The sequence below is a fragment of the Trichosurus vulpecula genome, chromosome 6 (assembly GCF_011100635.1).
Source record: "Trichosurus vulpecula isolate mTriVul1 chromosome 6, mTriVul1.pri, whole genome shotgun sequence".
NCBI classification, from domain to species: Eukaryota; Metazoa; Chordata; class Mammalia; order Diprotodontia; family Phalangeridae; genus Trichosurus; species Trichosurus vulpecula.
This window is the reverse complement of record NC_050578.1, coordinates 170,224,766-170,244,593: the sequence shown is the minus strand read 5'-3', so window position 1 is coordinate 170,244,593 and position 19,828 is coordinate 170,224,766. Positions and strand designations below refer to the sequence as shown.

Here is a 19,828-nt window from a genome sequence, read left to right as displayed (position 1 = left end):
TAAATTGTCAGAAGCAAGATCTGAACCCACCTCATCCTGATCCCCAGTCCAGCAATCTATTCACTGAAGACGACATATCAATATTGGGTAGCAAAGCTAAGAAAGAAATTAACCTTAAATCATTTTTCCATTCCACCAAACTGTTTCCTTTCCATTAAAAAAAATTAATCCTAAATAGAGAAAATTCATAAAGTTAAGGACCTTCCAGGGGATCTTTGAACCTCCTTGCTAAGGAATCATTTTCTGAGAAAATTGCTGCTAATGGCAAAATCCTATGGTGCCCTCGGCCCACCCCTAGGCTTAGGAACACCTGGAGCATTTCATTCAATGACTGTGGAATCCCTATTTTATATGCAAGGCAAACCAGGCTCCCCAGACTAATCAGAGGTGTAAGTTTGGACTCGCTGCGCCGCCAGCCATGTTGAAGCGAGAGAACCATCTATGATTGAGACTTAGATGATTCCAACAGAGTCCCGAGGGGCACCTGCCTGACCTGCTCAGTCTTAGATGGTGATAATGACAATAACGGGGCGTAGCGCCCATCTGTCTAAGGTTTTGCAGGTGGTTTCATGTCGTGATCAGTGCCTGCTCTCCCACATTTCCATCAGCACTCACCTTTCTCTCACCCTAACTCTACGCAGCAAATCATGTCAGAAAATCAGAATGAGGAGGTGCTATGCGGGAGGCAAGAGTGAGGAAGAAAGGGAACGAGGGGTTTCTAACAACTTGTGGCTATTCCTCAAAGATTCCCCGGCAGATAAAATGGGAAGGGAGCATTTTGGACCCAGGAAATAAAAGATCGGGCTGGGTGGCATATCTCTGCCTCCCTGCTTTTCCCGGCTTCCCTTCACTGGAGAAGGAGCGGAAGACAAGGGTCCTTTTATCTGCAGCAAACCCTGAGGCAAAAGCAAGGTTGTTAGAGAACTCCCGGTCCACCGCTCCCCAATCCTGCCTTCCCCTCTTTCCGTGGGTGTCAACAGGATATAAGCACGTCACTACTTCATTTCCTATTCGATATACAGAAGTAAGGTGAGAGAAATGGCAAGATGCAGGGGAAGGGACGCTATGAATCTGGATTCGAATAATACCTCTGATTCTATGTGGCCCCAGGCAAATAACTTAACCTCTCCCGGTCTCAGATGCTTCATCTGCAAAATGAGGGGGTTGGAACACATTGCTCTGATCTATGGTCCAAAAGATCATAGGATCAATGAAGAGGTGTGCAGGAGCCAGCTCTAACAAGCAGAATCTATGTTAAATTTTCACTGTGCACGGGGACACTTCAGAAATCTGCAGTTGCCACAAAACCAGGATTTTTTGACGATTGTCTAAACTTTAAAGCAGATTAAGCGTAAAAGTGTGTATGTATACCTTTTTTTTTTTCTGGTGAGCCCGGTTGTTAAACATTTACCAACACACCCCTTGCTTGAGCTCAACAGAATTACAGTAGAAAGTCCAGGGAATAAGTCATCACCAGCCTTAAGTCTTGGTGACTGTAGGCTAACAACAACAGATGGTATTTAGATAGTGCGTTAAGGCTTTGCAAAGTGCTTTACATCCACCATTTGAGACCCACAACCCTCCCGAATTTATGATCCTGTAAGATGGGGCAAGGAAAGTAAGGGTCAGAAGGGATTATCCCTAATAACAGGGCCCCAAAAGGAGCTGCAGGTCTGTCCAAGGTTCTTAACTTTTTTGTATCGTGGCTCCTTTGGCAGTCTGGTGTAAAGCCTATGGACCCTTGCTCAGAGTAATGTTTTTAAATGCATGAAATAAGGAAACCAAATATACTGAAATAGTTTTCAAATTAAAAAAAAGTTCACGGAGCCCCTGAAATCCATTCATAGACCCCTTGGGAGTCCTTGGAGGCCAGGTTCAGTACTGTTCTAATTGTTACTGATGTGGACAGAATTCAGGTAACTGGCAGTTCTATATATATTTGTCTGGTCACAGGAGAAGAGAAGGTCAATAGACAACTCCTGTTTTGTGGAATGAGTAGGGACCTGGAGCTATTCATCTATTAATGATTCAGACACTTCATCTGGATTACAAGGATGGAGATAGCACAGAATGGCAATTCACCCCCCCACCCCCACCCCCACCCCCGCCAAGTACTCAGTCTTAGAGTAGATAATTGTGGTTTTTTTTAAAGTAAAAAGTAAAAGCCAAATTGAAAAAAAAATAAAGTTACCAGCTCCTATCATCCAACCTTAGTAGAAATATGTATGAAAATCAGCTTTTACTAGTTCAGGATAAGCTGTTACTAACCCTATTTTTAAGGACTCTATGTGATTCCAAACCATATTCCAAAGGTGAAATAAATACAAATTTAAAACTAAAACCAAGCCACAAAAAGCAGTAAAATTATTCCGGAGCAGCTTAAGAAATAGGCTACATGGCTATGATTTCCTTGGTGCAGTCACTCATCCTAACCCCAGAGGGGGTCACTTAGACAGCGTCCAAGAGTTGCTGTGGCTGAACAAACCTTCCCCTGCGATCAGCTTTCTGGCGATAAGCCTTTCCAAAGTAGCCAGGCTGGCCCAGAGATGACAGACACAACCCATCACTAGGCCCTTTCCAGTATGGCAGGACCAGCCAGAGCCTGTGTTGCCTTGGCAGTCTTTGAGAATCTCCATGCCATCATGAGGCATTTGAGGATCTTAAATGGAAATATTCAGAGCAAACCAAAAAGACTCTAATTATCCTTTTATTTTTAACTCTGCTTTGGTAGTACAAAAGTCTTAAGGTACAAACCATACAGTTAAAAATATATTTGACACACAAAATGATGAAAAATTACCTTTACAAATTTTACACAACAATAGTTAGTGTCACTCTATAAGCTTTCGCTGGGAATTCCTCCCCCTCGAAAGAAGGAAGAGAAATAGAAGCTCTTGTAAACATCCGTTGCTTCAGAAACACTTAAGAATTATCATTGAATACAAGAAACTAACAAAAAATGTTTACATGATTGATGCATGGGGTGCATAACTTTTGGCATTACTGTAAGATAACCAAACCAAAACTGCTTGTTTTAGAAAATACCTTAAAAATGTGCTTGTCATTTAAATATAGTTTCAGATATCAGTGTATTTTCTTGCCCACGGTATTGCTAAAAAGTTCTCTGACCTGAATGAAATTATTAAAGCTTTTGAAATGCCTTACATTTTGATTCATCTCCATACTGGAATGTAATATTTTAAATCATTAATAACTAATGATGATTTTTAACTTAACAAAACTAGGACTTTAAAATCTCAGCCTAATAAAAAATATTTACATTCTCAAAAAAAATCCTATATCATAATTTTCTGGAACTCAGGGAGGTTTATTTCCATAATTAAATCCTCTTAGATTATGTATCCAACATATACCCACAGATAAACATCTTTCAGATTTGTTAGAAAATTGATAAATTTTGGAGTGGACCTGAGATTTCATTGAAATAGGGAACTCCCAATGAGGAAGCTCCCTCTATCAATGTAGATCTACATCTTTTTTTGTAATTTATAGCCTTAAAAGAATTAGTGGGAGCACAGAGAGATAAAGTGACTCTCTTCTGATCACAGAACCAGTACGTATAAGAGAGAGATAAAACCTGAACCAGCTCTTCCTGAGGCCAAGGCCAGCTCTCTATATCCATTGCACCATAGTGCCTTGAAATAAGAAGAAAAAAAAAAACTGAGGCAAAATTAAATCTACCAGTCATCTGAAAGATTGGTAGGATCTTAACTTTATGGCTAGATTTAGAAAACAAAAGGTTTTATTTACAGTAATACTTAAAAGCCCATTGACACAGAGGTGTTCTTTTGGGAAGCTGATAGTAGGTTTGTTTCTTCTTTTTAAATTAGTTTAAGGAGAGATCTGGAAACACCCTGCCTAAATAACAAAACTCGAAGTAATGACAGGTTTTGTCTGGCTCATTCCATCACCACTCCTCCCAGACTGTCTGCCCTTGCCTTGCCATGAACTCACTTGGCAAGACTTTATAAGCAGCATCCCATGAATGCTTATCCACCCCTAGTGACCATTACCTACACCACTGAAAAAGCCTGGAAGAAGTTACAGTCCCTCCTCTTACACTGGAGGTTTGTTTGGGCCTTGGGCTGTCAAAACAATTGCGTTTTGTTCGATGGGCTTGAAGTCAATTTTTAATCATTAAAATGGGGTTGTTGTCGAATTTAAGTCACTCCTAAAAGGAAGTCACTGGAAATCTAGAGATAAAACATGATTATGATGAAGGTGGGGGAGGAGCATGCTGATGTCACTGCCTATCACTTCTGGGACAGTGAAATTGGTTCGGCGCACTGCTCCTTCTCCATAGACAAAAAAATAAAAGAGGAAAAAATGGGGTGGAGTTAACAGAGAGACACACGGAGAAAGCACAATCTCAAACTGTACATTAATATTCCCACTGTACATACACATTACTGAAATGAGAAAACTTGAGTTATGTACACAAAGGCAAAGGAAGAGTCTATTAAGTTAAAATACTACCAAATCTTGCCTTTCTTGAAAATTTAATAAACTTTCTGTAAGGCATAAGGGGCAAAAACCAGTTATCAAGCTGACACATAGAACCTGGCATCTAGAATAGCAACGGTGTTCCATTTTAGAATCTTGGACACACACCCCCCAGGCAGAAATGGTACAAAAGATTTAAGAAACTCTTTCCTTGGGCAATTGGCTTTGCACATCTCCTAAGTTTTCGGTCTCTTTAAAACTTCTTCAAATAAAACTCCTCCTGAAACAGAAACAAAAAAAAATTGCTTCAGAGACAATGTTGTTGTCTGCCCAGTGACAATCATGTTTCCACATTTCCACCATGACCACCACCACCCACCCACACACTCATACACACACGCTCTCTGATAGATCACCATTTTCCTACAGAGAAGACTGTTTAGTTACTTCCATATTCACTTTACTGCTTATGTCCCAAGTGGACCTCATTGAGGTGGTTTCATCTAAAATAGAGGTTCTTAACCTTTTTTGTCTCATGGATCTCTCTGGCAACCTAGTGAAGCCTATGGACCCCTTCTCAGAATATTATTTTTAAATGCATAAAATAAAATGTATAGAATTACAAAGGAAACTGATTCTATTGAAATAAAGAAGTGATTTTCCCCCATTCAAGTTTACTTGTTATATTCTGTTCACTGAGCTAGGTTCAGGGGTAAGATAGGGATACAAAAATGAATAAGAAATATCCCCTGCCCTACAGAGAAGCCAGGAACAAAAATAACTAAAAACAAATTAAAATATGGTAGTCCTACTCTGATGATCCAAACACCTCATTTTATCTCTGAGGCTAAAAGAGGTTAAGTGACTTGAACACATAGTTGCTTCATAGTTTCCTCCATTAGAAGGTAATCTCTTTGAGGGCAGGAAGCCCATTTTTGCCTCTCTTTGTATCCTCTTAGTTCTTGGCACATAGTAAGTGTTTAATGAATGTTTGCTGACTATTGTTTTGAGAAATAGGACAAGAAGAAACCAATCCCCCAGTTTCATGTTATCTTTCCACACTACGTGTGGTTGGGTTTGTTGCCATGCCAGTGTACATACCTGCTGTCTCTTGAGGATAATTTACTGTTCCACAGCCCACTCCCAACTAATGCCTTGGAAAAATTAAATCAGTGCTTCCTTACACGGAAAATACTAAAGTCAGGTGATGTTCACATTTTATTACTAATTTAATACAATGAGGCTGATGGGTACTAAAACAGGCATGTCTATGAAGCAAGAAGAAGGAGCTTATTCAGGGAGGTGAACTTTTTAAACATTTCTTGACAATGTTTCAGTCTTAATCACAAAAAGATGACTTCAAAATCCTGTGATCCTAGTCTAGGTTCAGGATTAATCGCAGTATAACTGTTGAGTTAACTCAATTCAGGAAGCATTTATTGAATACCTACTATGTGTAAGGCATTGTGCTAAGTTCTGACAAACCAAAACAAAAAAATCAAATAATAAAACTACTCCTGCCTTCAAAGAGCTTATATCCTTCTAGAATCCACACATGTTTTGATGCTGCGATTTGACTCTAGAGCCACATTTCTTGGCTGGAGGTGGATGTGACAAGGAGGGGATAATGGACTTGGTCTCTACGGTCCTTTCTAGCTCAAAATCTTATGATCCTGCAACAATTAACCAGAACCACTTCACTTGTATGTGCCCAGTAGAAACCTGTGGATAATAAACACCTACTCTGTGCCAGGCACTGTGCTAAGCACATTGTTCATGGTAGTTAGTTAATAGTGATGATTTTAATAAAGCATTCCATTTTTGTAGGAAAGACAGAGTTGATTTGATCGTATGCGGTCTATTCTCTATTCCTATGAGAAGTCTAACCATTTTGGCAACAAAGCAGTGCACAGTTGACAAAATCAAGCACTGCCAGTATTGTGACACGGTGGCAACCACCTGAATCAGAGGGGTCATCTAGTGGGAAATAGTGTCTGATAGGCTAACTTTGTAACTTCAGCCCTTTAAAGTTAGGGAAAATGGCACACAGGTTTAGCTAAGGAAGGGAGCAGATCCTTTCTATGTGAATTATTGTCTACCTAGCTAAAATAATAATAATCATGATATCATCTTATATAGCACTTTAAGGTTTGCAACACGCTTCACAAATATTCTAATTTTATCCTCACAACAACATAAAACAGCTGATGTGACCCTGTTGTTATTCAGTCATGTCCAGGTGTTTGTGACCCCATTTGGGGTTTTCTTGGCAAAGATACTGGACTGGTTTGCCATTTCCCTCTCCAGCTCACTTGACAGATGAGGAAACTGAAGCAAACAGGGTTAAATGACTTCCCCAGGATCACCCAGCTAGTGTTTGAGGCCGAATTTGAACTCAGGTCCTCCTGACTCCAGGGCTGATGCTCTACTCACTGCGCCACCTAGCTGCCCTATATCCTGATATTATTAGTATGTGGTCAGTGTTTGGCCACATCAGATCTCTTAGATGGAAAGTAAGTGAAGCCTTAGGATTCCCTGGTCCTTTGAGTGAAAAGGTTCTTTGATGTTTCCTTATTCTGGAGCATATTCAGAGAAGGAAGGTCAAGATAATACTGGGGATTCAGAACCATTTCAGATGAAACCTGGATGAAGGAATTGGTGCTGTTTGGCCTTGAGAACAAAAGACTTGAGAAAGACTTTGCAAATATTTAAAGGATGGGCATTCAGAAACGGTTTGAGACTCTTCTTAGGCGGAATTGGGCGGGAAAACTAAAACCAATAGATAGAAGTTATTCTATAAGAGTCAGTTAACTAGAAGGGAGAAAGTTCTTCTCCACCGGAGCTTTTTCAAATTAAAATGGTCTGACTCATGAGCTTGATATCTGAATCACCAGAGGCATTCTAGGAAAAGCTGAATATCCATTTATGTTAAAGAAAAGGCTCTTCATTTCGAATCCATGGACTAGAGGAACCCAGTCCACAGATTTTAGGAGATCCATGAAGTTGGATGAGGAAAAAAATGCATCTTATTTTCATTAGCCTTTGGTTTCCTTTGTAATTTTATGTATTTTATTTTATGCATTTAAAAACATTATTCTTAGCAGGGGTTTATGAGCTCCACCAAACAGCCAAATGGGTCCATGATACAAAGAAGGCTAATGCGTAATGATTGGGCCTCAATTTCTTCATCTGCCAAATGAGGGGCCTGAAAGAGATGATCTTGAAGTTCTCTTATAGCCTTAACATTTTATGAAAATTCTCTTTTGACTTTAAACTATTTTTCCTAGTTTATATTTTGATGTAAACCCTCACAATTCTTTTAGAAGTGCCAGTTCATGGAAGATAAGTGAACTCTTCCCCTGGGTCTAATGAATCATGAAGTCATCCTTAGCCATAAGTTCCCCTAGGCTATTTAATGTGTTTAGAAATACCTCCTAGTTTAAGTTTTCTTCTTTTTTTCAGCTGGGAGTGGGATCAAGAAGGGGACAAAATATCTTTACAATTTTATGCATTTTATTTTATGCATTTAAAAACATTACTCTCAGAAGGATTCATAGATTCCACCAGAGAGTCAAATGGATTAACAGGTCACACAGGTTAATCTCCCTTGTTTTTGAGGGATATCATAAATGAGGGCATTCATCTGTCCATTTGTCATGTGGTTGCCAATGATGGCCTTAAAGGTCTCTTTCAACTCTGCAGTCTTGAAATATGAGAAACTTCAAAAATAATTTTATAGTCAGAACAACAAAGATTGGATTTTTTTTTCAAATGGGTCACTACAGTTCTCAAGAGCTCTTAATAAATCTATTTGTCCCAACATGTATGTGTATCTACTCAGTTATAAGCAGGACTTGCACTCAGAACTCAACATCTTTCTGATATAACTTTAAAATTATATATATGTATATGTACATATATATTATATACATATGTACATATATCTGATAACTTAGACAGTTTGAAGTGTGAAGTTTGTCTACTAAATAAAATACCGCCAGAGGGCACAGATTCTGAACTGCAAATATTTTGGGAGTGGGGTGAACAATTTTTTTTGAAAAGATTAATTCTTTTCACTCTTGTTCAGTACAAGTATTAAAGTTAGGTTTGCCTGATTTAATTATTGAGTCTGTGTGTTACTGTATTGGTACCATTCTGCTGGGATCAATACCTAGTAAACATCAAGATTAAATCTCAAGTACAAAGGACAAATAAACTCTTAAACATTTACAGGTTTTTACACCTTCTTTCAGCTTAAAGGTAAAAATGAATTAAATGTTTTTCAAACCTCCTTACTTTGCAACCCTAATGCAAGGTTTTGAGGACAATAGGAAAAATCAATCCCCTTGAACAAGAAGTTTTCAGAAGAAGAAATCAAAACTAACAATGGTCATACAAAAAAAATGCTCTAACTCACTAGAAATTCAAGAAAAAATTCAAATTAAAACAACTCTCAGATACTACCTCATACCTCCTGACTAACATGACAAAAAAAAAAAAAGAAAGAAAATGACAAATGCTGGAGGGGATGTGGAAAAACAAATACACTAATGCATTGTCGGTAGAGTTGTGAACTGGGCCAATCATTCTGGATAGCAATTCGGAACTATGACCAAAAAGCTATAAAACTGCACATACCTTTTGACCCAGTAATACCATTACTAGGTCTGTATCCCAAGGAGATCAAAGAAAAGGGATAAGGACCTATATGTACAAAAATATTTATAGCAGCTCTTTTTGTAGTGGCAAAGAATTGGATATTGACAGAATGGCAATCAGTTGAGGAATAGCTAAATAAGTTGTATGTGATTGTGATAGAATACTATCATGCTGTAAGAAATGATGAAGGGAATAGTTTCAGAAAAACCTGGGAAGACTTACATGAATTGATGCAAAGTGAAATGGGCAGAACCAGATTATTGTACACAGTAAAAGTAATATTATAACAACTATGAAAGACTTAGCTATTCTGATCAAGGCAATGATCCAAGACAATTCCAAAGGACCCATGATGAGAAATGTTATCCAACTCTAGAGACAGAACAGATGGACTCATCATACAGACTGAAGTATATTTTTCTTCACTTTATTTTTCCTGCTTTTTTTTTTCAACATGGCTAATATGGAAATGTGTCACATGACTTATAATAGGTATGTTATTGCTTGACTTCTCAATGGGTGGAAGAAGGGTGGAGGGAAGGTCAAGGGAGACTGAAAACAATTTAAAAAAAAAACTCAGTCCCTTATGTCACCCACTAAATGTTGCAGAATTGTTATACTTGAAAAAAGTGAAAATGAGTGGAGTTAAATCCTCCTTTCATTTAATCTAAGGAAAGGTTAACAGAGAAAAAAGAGACAGAAGAGATAAATGCAAACAAAAAAAAAGTGCTCACAAGGTCAAAAATCAGTCAACAGTGAGGGAGTGGCTCTAAGAGGGTCCCCTGGGCTTGGAAAATATGTGGAGGCAAGAGGTTGGGTGTGTTTCTTCGTTTTGTTTTGTACAGTTTTGCTTTTTAAATAACAACCCTGCTGTGGAAAAAGGAACTCTGACCTCCCAAGATCTAGAAATACTAACTTGGATGAACTCTTTTAAAAGAAAGAGCTAGTATTTATCGAATACCTTTCCCATGGCTACGGTAAGGCAGTAAATTATTTCGAGAGGAATACAAGCCACAGACCACAGCCTTTTAGAGCTAGAAAGGAGTCAGATGTAGTCCAACTCTCTCACTGTGCAAGTGAGTCCACAGTTTATGTGACTTGTCCAAGGACATGCAGCAAGTTAATGCCAGAAACTGGACTAGAACCCTGGTTTCCTCACTTCCTGCTGCTGTTAGCTTTATCATACCTTACTACCTCTCTATAACTTAATAGTAACAATAAATAAATTCTATCTCTAGAACTTCATAAGAACAATAAATAAGATAATGCCTTGTTTCCTCCTGTATTTTTTAGGAGTCCAATCCAATAAGTATTTAAGTGCTTGCAATGAGCAAAGCACCATAGTAGGCACTATGGACACAAAGAGAAAATAAAGAGCAGCTCCTGCTCTCAAGCTTACATTCATTTGGGGATGTAAATTATATAAATGGGTAATAATCACTGGTTTTTATATAGGTGCTTTAAAGTTTGCAGATTGCTTATGTGTATTCTCTTCCTTGATCCTCGCTACTAACCCTGGGAGGTCTGTGATATTTTTATCCCCAATTTACAAACAGGGAAATTAAGGCTCAGCAACTTTTTGGTCACACAGCTAAGAATTGAACTTGATCCCAGGCCTCTTCCTGTTCCCAAGCACAGCATTCTAACCACTACGCCATACCATCTCTAGGTAAGCGTGTGTGTATGTGTATATACACATATGTATATATATATCATGAGCTCTGAATAATGCCTATAATTTGTTGAATTAAGCTCACTGAAAAAAAAACGAGTAGCACTTTCCATTCTATTTAGTTAGTTAAGCACAAAATACATTAAAAATCCTAATTGTTCAATAAAACTTCTTTAGTTTCAAGGTTTGGAGGATTTCGAGTGATCTGTTTAAAATTCATATGGCTAAATTATCCAACATCTTAGTTGGTCCCTTCCAGCTAAGCCTGTGATTATGAGCAGCTGTGAGATTTTCTATTTCCTGAACTTAAATACTAAATAAATTGGACATTTTCATAAACACAGTAGAAGAGGAAAAGAGGATCGTACATAAATCTGTGAATATATAGTCTGTAGAGCTTGTTTTTATTTTGAAATATATAATCAATTCACCACACAACTTTTAAAAGTTGTCCTGCTTGTCTGTGATACTTTCTGGCCTACATTCTGTTCATTTCTATGCATTTTAAAAAATACTTCAATGACTCTCTTTTCTTTTTTATTTTTTTGGGGTGATTACCCTCTCTCTAATCCCCTTCTCTGTCCCACCCCCACCTCTCATTCCATTGAAAAAAAGAAAGAAAGAAAAAGTAAAGTAGTAAGATCTTGCTGATTACATTAAATAGCCTGGGTGAACTTCTGAGTAAGGATAATTTAATGACTCAGTAGACCCAAAGGAGAGTTCACTCATCTTTCATGAATTGGCACTTCTTAAAAGAATTATTTATATCAGAATATAACCTAGGAAAAACAGTTCAGAGGAAAAAATATTCATAAAATGTGATGGCTGGAAAAGAATTTAGAAATTATCTAATCCAGGCCCCTCATGTTAGAGGAGAGAGGCTGGAGGCTCAGAGCAGGTAGCAGTTAAGTTGGGCATTAAGGGTAAGTAGGAATTCAATTGCAGGAAGTGTGTTCAAAGCACAATGAAGAGCAGGAGCAGAGGCGGAGGAAGCAAGAAAGCACACCAAGCTCATGAGAATGTTGAGCAGGACCTACAGCCCTGAGCACAGAGCAGCACATGGAAGTAGATGGGAATGACCTCGTGGCACCAAACTGGATGGTCATCGAATGCCAGCTTAATCGTGGATTTTACTAGGTGGGCAATGGGGAACTATACTGTAGGGCTCTGAGCAGAGGAATAAGGTGCCTGATTTGTGTCAAAAATTTTGGACATGGCCAATATGGGAATTTGTTCTACTTGCCTATGAAATTGGATGCGAGGGTTTGGTTTTTCTTTTGTGTGTGTTGCAGCCGGGGGCAGCAGGGGGGGGGGTGGGGAGGAGGGGGTAGGCAGTGCATGCCATTAACTGAAAAAAAAATTTAATTCAAATAAAAAGAATGGATTGGAGGAAGAAGAGAGTGGAATGCTTCCCCATGTTAGAAACTTACATACAACCTTGTCTGCCCAAAGCAGGAAAGGACTTTTGAAGGGACAGGGGAAGAAGCTGCTGTATGAGAAAATTAAGTATTCCTTTGGGAGTAATTGCTGTCCACTTCATTTCTGGGACATCTCATTCATTTTCTTCTTTACCCCCATACCCAAAACTGGTTCCCAGGAATCTAAGTCTTTATCCCAGAGGTTCTCCTTCTCCACTGGGCACAGGTCTCATGCCTCATTTTTGTGTGAAAAGAAAAATGGGAGTTTTGTTTTGAAAAGATGCTTTAGGCAGGGCTATCCAACCTTAGGTTTTTATTGAAACAATAGATAATATATTCTGATTTGCCATTTTAGTGAGAGCTCTGCAGTAGCTCGGTTTCATTTACTAAAGCACTTACATAAATTTCTATGCTTGTAGGTGGGCCACATAAATCACACTGCGGGCTGCATGAGACATTTTGGATAGCCCTGGGCTAGAGTATAGCAGGAATACATAGAAATGAATTTACATAAAGGAGACTGGCACTGTTCAAATCAACAAGTAAAAATCAATACAGAGATAAGTAGAATAACTTCTCTCCCCCAATAAATGGCATCTGGGAGCTGTTCAAGCAAAGAGAAAAATGCCAATCAGGGCTTCTAAAATAATAAAGTAGAAAGGGAGGAAGATGGACTTTCATTGTTTTTGAAGTTGATAAATGGGATGACAGTTATCACTTTTTAAAAAACTCATTTTATATCATTTTATGTAATTACTTTTGAATTTACTTTTTATTTTACTAAAAATAATTGTGGAAGGTTTTTTTTTTTTAAATTAATCTCATTGCTTTAAAAACCACAAATCAGGCTTTTTCCTGCACTTTGTCAGGTGACAATCACTTAGGCAGGTCTTAGCCACACAATGGAGTGATTGCTCTTGGACAAGTACTGACCACTTTCCATTTCCAATTAGAAAACGCATCCCAACTATCCATGCAGCCCAACAGTCACAGAAGGGTCACAAAAATTAAGGAGATGACCCCAGCACCTAGAAGTATTTGCGGTAGGAGAAAATCGGGAAAGACCCTACCCTTATCAGGGGCTTATTTGAGGGACCTTCCCTTCACCTAGGTTTACATGCAAATATTCCACAAAGTTAGCAGGGAATGGGCTTTTGTTTCTAGTGATTAAGGTGCTTCCTTTCCCACAGGATCTCCTTAATCTTCTAGTTTTACAAAGAGTATGTGTACGTGTGTGTGCGTGTTTTACAAAAAGAGAGAGAGAGAGAGAGAGTGTGTGTGTGCGTGTGAAAGTGGATGGGTGGGTGCACTTGCAGCAGTCTATATCTGTGATTCATCAGTATAAGGAACTCTAAGTAAGGAAATTCCCTCTATTAATGCAGATCAGAGCCTGCACGACAATTAGAGCATTATCTGGGGGATGGAAAAGAGGTTAAGTGATTTTCCAATATGTGTCAGAGATAGGACTTAAACCCTGTCTTCTTGATGATGATGCCAGATCTCTATCCACTAAGCCACACTGCCATTCATGATATATGTATGTGTGTATGTGTGTCTATATGCATATGTTCTTCTTGCTGTTGAGTCATTTCAGTTGTGACATCATTTGGGGTTGTTTTTTGCCAAGGCTACTGAAGTAGTTTGCCATTTCCTTCTCCAGCTCATTTTACAGATGAGGAAACTGAGGCAAACAGAGTTAAATGACTTGACCAGGGTCACACAGCTAGTAAGTGTCTTGAGGCTGGATTTGAACTTAGGTCTTTCCTGATTCCAAGCCCAGTACTCTATCCATTGTGCCACCTAGTTGCCCACATATGCGTATGTATGCATATATATTTGTATATACACACACACAAATATAGACAATATACAAATATACATAAACATACATAACAAACATGAAACACTGCTTTAAAAATGAAGTGCCACTAATGGTTTAACCTGAAGTTCTGTTTTTCCTCCTTCCCCAGAGTATTTTAAGTCATTGAATAAAGTATACTGGACTATAAATCTGAAAGTCTAAAGAATAAAACTTAAAAACAAAGATGACTCAAAATACAGTGACACTTGAGGGACCATTCAGAGGGGTCGGAATATGAAGAAACACAAACATGCTGAAAACAATAAGGAATGGGGGTGGGGTGGAATGGGGAGAAGGGAGAAACAAAAGCAGAATTTCCAGCCTCAGTTAAGTCAGTCAGGCGGAGAACCCAATCACAGCAAAGAGCAAATGAAAACCTGCTGCAGGTTCCAAAGAAAGTAGAGTGGCTTTCCTTATTCTAGAACTAGGTAAGTAAGGCCCAAAAAGCAGATCCAGAAAAAACGGGTATGATTCAAGAACAGGAAAGTACACTTTTATAAGTTATACCTCGCTTCTCAAAAGACTAGCCTTTCCCCCAAAGCATCGCTTGAACATAGCTTCCAAAATAAATATAAGAATCTTACCCACACAATTTCATTTTTATCTATGCTTTTTCAGGTACATGGACAGGATAAAGTGAATGGTATCAACATTCTTTTATATCCCAATTCATTAAAGCCAAATCTTTTACTTGCCTTAGCCGGAATCCTTAGGAATTACTTTTTGCTACCTAGATCCAGGATCTTGACCATGCTGAGGTACCTGTTTACCAAAGCTACCTCACCATGGTCAAGATCCTGGATCTAGGTAGCAAAAAGCAATTCCTAAGGATTCTTCTTTCAAAGATTCAAAATTATAGTTTGCCTAACTATAGTGGAGAGATGCATAGTGAATATAAATAGACTGTGACATATTACCAACTTTGCTCACAAGAACTAATGTAAAAGGACTCATTAGGCACATCCATGTTCACAAAAGAAGGTAGGCCAATCATTCATGGAGAAGAGTGATGGCAGCTGGACAGCCCAGGGTTTTTCACTGTTATTCATGAATTATCAAAAGATCAGAAAGAAGGCCTGCAATGTAGTGGGCAGATCCACTATGGAGGATTTCTAGAACAAGTCAGGAAGAAAAGGCAGGGATACACTGGAATGTGCACTAAGCAGATGAAGTAACCATACTGAAGGGCTATGGATCTATTAAAATATTGCAGAAAGTCATCCAAAAACAGTCCAGCAAAATTAATTTAACATGCATTTTAAAGGTCTTTATTTTATTAATAAAAGAACTATTATAAAATGGGAAAGAACTACTGAAGGAATTTGTGATGCATGTTTCTAAACAATGATATATGTTTTCTAAATATTTTTTTTAATTGGAAAACAGCTGACTAAGCTACTTAGTGGATAAAAGGAACTCAATTCAGCTCGGAAGAACAAAAGCTTAGTCTTCTGTGAAGGAATCAAAAAAACATTTTCAGTAGAATAAAGAAACCTTCTTAATTTCACTGCCAAAATAAATGAGGTAGATAGCAACTTAGATGTGACTACCAGAAGGAACCACAGTCAAAGGGGGACACAAAAATAAATCCTTTACAGAATCTGGATTCCATCAACCCTAGAATATTAAACTAGATCTTGGTAGCTTATCTAAAAAAAGAAAAGACACAAATTCAAAAAGCAATGAAAGAATAAGCATTGGCTTCTCACTTAGTCAACAAATATTTAAGTGTCTATTATATGATACAATGGAAAGAGCTTTGGATCTGTATTCAAAGGATCAAATACTTCCTTGGCAAATAAATAATTTAATTTCCCTGAGCCTCAGTTTCCCCATCTGTAAAATGAAAGAGTTGGACCTCTGAGGTCCCTTCCAGCTCTAGTAGGAACAATGTGCAAAACCCTGTTTAAGACAGTGGGCAAAATGGAAAATGTAAATAAGACACCAGTCTCTGTCCTCACAGACATTATTTTCTTAGAGTAATCCTGAATAGCCTGTTTGTGGGTTTGCCTGACACAAGTCTCTCCCCACTCCAATCCTTTTCTCAATTCAACCATCTCAGTGATTTTCCTATCATTTTCCTACCATATAACTATATCATCCCCTTCTCAACAAACTCCAATGGCTCTCTATCACCTCCAGGATCAAATACAAAATCCTCAGTTTGACTTTTAAAACTTTTGATAATCTCCTAGCCCATTCTACCTTTCTAGTCTACCTTTCTCTCCACCATGTACTCTTCAATCCAGTTAAAAGCTGGCCTCCTTGCCATTCCACAAACAAGGTTCTCCATCTGTCAACTCCAGGAATTTTCTCTGCCTGTCCCCCTATGCCCGGAATGCTCTCCTTCCTCATCTCCACCTAGTGGCTTTCCTGGCTTCCATCAAGTCCCTAGTCCTGCCTTCTACAGGAAGCCTTTCACTTAAATACTCAAAAGCAGAATCGGCCGCCTCTGGGAAGAGCAGGTCAAACAGAGGTTTGTCAGGTAGGTTAGACTGAGGGTTCCTCTTGGTTATATAGATGGAACTCCTAGGTGGCTGCTGAGGTCCTTTCTAACTCTCTAATTTCTGACTGATCTTGGAAACTTTCTTTATTGAAAAATCTGATCATGTTAATTCTCCTAAATACATTAACAATCTTTCTACCCCAACAGACTTATACATTAAAAAAAGAAACTAAGAATTGTATGTATATGCATTTGTTTTAAATCAAGGAGCAGTTCTCCCCTCTAGTTAATAGTCCAAATTTAACTGGAGATGGAGGGCAATTTTAAATAATGTTTACAATTTTATTGTTAAAAAATAATAGTAAAAGTTTAATTGAACATCTCTGTTCTATTCAATCAATTTTTATAATTAATTCAAGAATAACCCAGAATACCTTTAAATATTCCTCCTTGTTCATAAGACATAAACCCTGAAGAGTCCTAAGAGATCATCTAGTTTAATCACCTCTTTATATGGATGAAGACACTGAAGCTGAGAGATGAAATGACTGCCCCAGGCATCCTGTGAACCCAAATTCCAGCAAGCTCTCTAGTGCACCTCACTGCCTCCCACATGCTAACAATCTGCACACAACCTATACTCCTTGAATTTGACTCCAGAGTGATAGTATTCTTAATATGTACAGTGGGGACTAGGTCTGTATTCCAAAGAGATCATAAAAAAGGGGAAAAGACCTGTATGTACAAAAATATTTATAGTAGCTCTTTTTGCATTGGCCAAGAACTGGAAATCGAGGGGATGCCCATCCACTGGGGAATGGCTGAACAAGTTGTGGTATATGAATGTAATGGAATTCTATTGTGCTATAAGAAATGATGAGAAGGCGGATTTCAGAAAAACCTGGAAAGACATATATGAACTGATGCTAAGTGAAGTGAATAGAACCAGGAGAACATTGTACATTGTAAACAGCAACAATGTGCAATGATTAACTATGATGGACTTAGCCCTTCTCAGCAATACAATGATCCAAGACAATTCCAAAAGACTCCTGATGGAAAATGCTATCCACATCCAGAGAGAGCACTATGGAGTCTGAAACATACTATTTTCACTTTGTTTTTTTCGTGGTTTTTTCCTTTTGTTCTGATTCTTCTTTCACAACATGACTAAACTAGAAATATGTTTAACACGATCATACATGTATAACCCATATCAAATTGCTTGCTGTCTTACGGAGAGGAGGGGATTGAGGGGGGAAGGGAAGGGGAGAAGGAGAAAAAATTTGGAACTCAAAATTTTACAAAAATGAATGCTGAAAACTATTTCTACATGTAATTGGAAAAAATAAAATATTATTAAGGGAAAAAATATGCACAGGGAATAAATAAGACTATCTAAAGACACAATCTAAACATCTACATAACCCTTTTTTAAGTGGTACTGAAGTCACTGCATAGCAATGTTTAGGTTCAGGTCTCAGGAAGGTGCCTCCTCCCTTACAGATCTCAGGACAGCATGGTTGTAATACTAAACTGGTGAATGGTGGGTTACAGTTGAGAACTTTGTAACACAGATTCAAAATTCTAATGACCTTAGTAAATTTGAATAGAGAATACACAATGTACACCAACAGGATTAAGTAGACAAACCTGATTCTCTTAACTTTTCCTAATCCTGAATAGCTAATTCTTTCCCATCTCAGTTGCTCACCAGAATCCTCTCTAACATCTTCGCATTTCTTTTTTGTTGTGGACCCTGGAAGTGGACCTGGTACGTGTGGATGAGGCTGACTAATTTTGAGTACAGTGGAAGGATTTCTTCAGAGTCCCTACCTGAGCTCATATGCCCTGCACCTTTGTAGATATCCTGGTAGCATGCTTGTCTTTTTCTACTTCATTGCCACACAGCTGACTCACAGTCAGCTGGTTATCACTGGAATCCCTAAATTCTTTTTTCCTGAATTTGACAGCCCTTTCCCAACTTGTAAACAGTTTACTTTTCTTTCCAGACATACTTGGGCTTACTGAAATGTGTTCAGAATGCTTCTCCTATCTACCAAAGTCATTTTGAAAAACAAAACTATCTTCCAGGGTGTTGGTTTCTCTTCAGTTCAACTTCGGTGTCACCTGCAAACTTAGAGAAGCATGGAAACTGTGTCAGAATGGAATCTGCTGAACTTGAAAACATGGAGGAAAGGAAATTGGGCTTCTCCATGGCTTAGGACAATAAAGGCTGGACACAGGGCACAGTCAAAATCCCTATGGACTTGAAGATACAGGAACAGAATTTCCTTCAAACATGTTCAAGATTCACCCTAAGCTTTTCTGAGCTATGGAAGTAATGATCACTACATTGGCCATATTTCTATTTGAATTATTCTTTTGCTCCTCTAAGCTGTCATAGTCCCTTCCTCTCTACACTGGGCCACAAGTGAAATAATATATCCTTAGATCATCTCAGGTACTGGCTCCTTTGTCAAGTCTTCCCTGGAGCTGTCATCCCAGTTTCCAGGGCTCTCTCTCCCTCCTCAATATTTCCTACATGTACTGGTGTACATGTTGTATGTCCACCTCTCACCTCCGGTGGGATGGAAGATCCCTGAAGACAGGGACTATTTTATTTTCATCTTTGTATCACAACAGCCTTTCACATAATGGACATTTAATTAATAATGAAACTGAATCTAATTATCAATGTCCAGTCTTCTCCACCCCTATAAGAACACAGGTACGTTGAAGTATCAATCTATTGCTAGATCAAGAAATGATCGATTCTCTTTATATATGGAGTAGGTTAATGAGGTTTTACTTGTTTCCAATTCCATTAAATGACATCTTTCACTATTCCTTTAAAAAACTATAATAGATGGCAAGAGGAAAAGCCACGGACAAATGATATCTTGACCAACCACATCTAGCGTCACTCCTTTAAAGCCAAGTTTCCACATTTCCCTGCCAAAACATTTTAACAAGATCTCTCAATACACTTTGCAGCACCAGTTAATGTCATCTGTCATCAATTAAATACTACACTAATAATTCATTCCTATACTTCCCCATTAATCATGACAATCAAGGGCCGCAAAGATTATGATATAAGTGGTCAACAAGCACTTACTAAGCATCTATTGTGTGCTAGGCACCAGGGATACAAAGACAAAAATGAAACATTTCCTGCCAACAGGGAGCATACACTCTACCAGGAGAGACAATATGCACATTAATAAGTTTATACAAAATAAATACAAGCATGTGAAGTAGTCATGTTGCTATGTAAAAACATGTCCCCACATATTTTCCCCCAT

The 19,828-nt window shown here is 38.3% G+C and overlaps 1 protein-coding gene across 1 annotated transcript in view; it reads right to left on the bottom strand.

Moving 5' to 3' along the window:
• Positions 1-2,701: 2,701 nt before the first annotated feature.
• Positions 2,702-19,828, bottom strand: part of RELL1 (RELT like 1) — a 65,548-nt gene continuing 48,421 nt past the window's right edge. The window contains exon 7 of the mRNA XM_036765447.1: positions 2,702-4,744. The gene's annotated coding sequence lies outside the window, so the exon portion shown is untranslated. The remainder of the gene's footprint in view (positions 4,745-19,828) is intronic.